Source organism: Halyomorpha halys, unplaced genomic scaffold (assembly GCF_000696795.3).
Source record: "Halyomorpha halys isolate HHAL.00 unplaced genomic scaffold, Hhal_1.1 Scaffold168.1, whole genome shotgun sequence".
In the NCBI taxonomy this organism is placed as follows: domain Eukaryota; kingdom Metazoa; phylum Arthropoda; class Insecta; order Hemiptera; family Pentatomidae; genus Halyomorpha; species Halyomorpha halys.
The window spans coordinates 1,480,085-1,482,279 of record NW_027111025.1 but is presented as its reverse complement, the minus strand read 5'-3'; the positions used below and the strand labels follow the sequence as shown (position 1 = coordinate 1,482,279).

The window sequence follows — 2,195 nt, the reverse complement described above, 5'->3', positions numbered from 1 at the left end:
AAGAAAAGTTAATGATAAAACAATGACGTTTATAGATTTAACAAAATAAATAACTGACTTCTAATGGGGGAAAAAAAAGTTAATTAAGAAAAATTAATAATGACAATAACAGAAATTGATAAATACAGAATTTATAACAGGATGTCATGCAGCAGCCTGGGCTTCAGTCTTCGGGATGAGGTTGGAATTCCCAAGTTCTAACTTACTGCTCCTTTAACTGTCGGAGTGGAATTTTATGAACCTTATTTTGATGAAGTTGTCTATTAATTCCATTTGTAGTTTCTTATGAAATTAATATTTTTCTTGGATGATCACCAGTAATTTAATTATTCAAATGAATTCCTTAAAAATCTCCATTCCTCTATCACTTCATTTTTTAATGTAAACTAACAGAAAAAAAAACTGGATACAAAAGAATAGTTTTACATTTTGAAAAACTGCTTGAATTTTTCTTTGAAACTGCTGACTGTGGAGGCCAGATTGTTTATCACCTATTCCACACAAATTTGATGTACTGTGATGGATGAAAGAGTAATTGGCTTAAATTGTTTTTTTCAAGGGTGAAAATACATACGGTGGTAGGATTGCGATCATATCTAATTAATAGCGATCAATTCAATTAGCCAGTTCGCATGGTATTATGAGATTAATAAGAAGGATATGGAATGTTTGTATAAAATCTTAGCGATTAAGAAGTGAAAAAGTCTTAAGTTTCTTATAAGGGAATAAAAAATGTTATGTTAGCCCATAAACTACAAACTAATAATTTATTAAATAACGAGTCCAAAAAACTCAATATCAGTCTTGATACCAAAACTGCTACTGCTTTATTTCAGTAGAAACTTCATTAATCTCATAAAACTCTGTCTTTTGAACCAAAATCCTGAACCTTTGAGTTTAATTGGAATTAAATTCAGATTATGATCCATTATTTAGATACTAAATGTACTTTACAAACTTTAACTAACCGATATGAACAAGTATAACTGATAATTTTAGAAATATATCTAATAGAACTGATTTGATAAGTTTTTTTTTTTGCCAAAATTTAGTTTAATGTTTCTTGAGAAAATCAGTTAGTAAAATGAACAAAGAGCTTTAAAGCTTTGCTTTATTTTTCTGAATTTTCTTTGATTTTATATCTTAAAGTCCATTTAGAAGCAATGTGAAATTTTTTTTTTAATTTACAGAGTTGTTCTTTGAACCAAGTAAATTTTTTTTATACTGAATACTGACTACATTGAAATAGTCAATCATAGTAATTAGTCATTAATAGACTAATTAAAGAGCTATCTTTATAATTTATTAATGATATCAATTAACTTTAAAAAGTGCTGGTTTGATTACAAATTAATGCATATTAAAGATTTAAGCCGGATTATGCAAAAACAGTATTCTAATACTACTCTTCAGGACAAAATAAATATGAAAGTTAAAAACACTTATTTCATCATATATAACTCTGTTGTTAGTGAGACTGGTCTAGGAATAGCCATACTGCACATAAAGGACTCATCGAAGATTCTAAGGATTGATTATGGTGCTTTTTACGTGTATCTTTGATTGTAATTTTATTCTAATAAAATTTATGTAATCATCCAAAACCATATTAATATAAAGCATCATTCCATTATTTTAAAATATTACAAAAATTAATATTGTATGGAAATCATAGTTTTCATACTCAAAATAAAATATTTTATTGGACACATAATTAAAAAAAAATGAATTAATGACATATCCTAAAAAAATTCTGGAGAAATATAAAAACTGTATTGAAATTATTTCATAATTAAACAATTAATGCATATAAATTTCAATATATTAAGGTAACTAAAACTTATTATTACAACATTTATAAGTTGTTAATTATTAGGAGCCAAAAATTAATATAATGAAGTCAAACTTCAATGTGAGATTGTAATAAGAGTAGTAAACAAAATTTTATAAATTTAGAAATACATATAAAATTATTTTTGGAAGAGAACACAGGGTATCATTGATTATAAACTTATTCTAATAACGTTTATACTATCATCTGAAATCATATTAATATAAAGCACCATTCCATTATTTTGAAATATTATGAAAATTAATATTAGTGTAAAGATGCAAATTAAAAAAATCTCTAGGGACATGCTTATTAACTTTTTGTATAGATTTTAGAAGGATTTCCAGACATTGTGTAATTTTGG

General features: G+C 25.4%; 1 protein-coding gene across 1 annotated transcript in view; it reads right to left on the bottom strand.

Annotated features, from left to right (window-relative positions):
* LOC106678911 (serine protease 28) overlaps positions 1–2,195 on the bottom strand; it is an 11,175-nt gene that overhangs the window by 8,580 nt on the left and 400 nt on the right. The gene's annotated exons all lie outside the window — the stretch shown is intronic.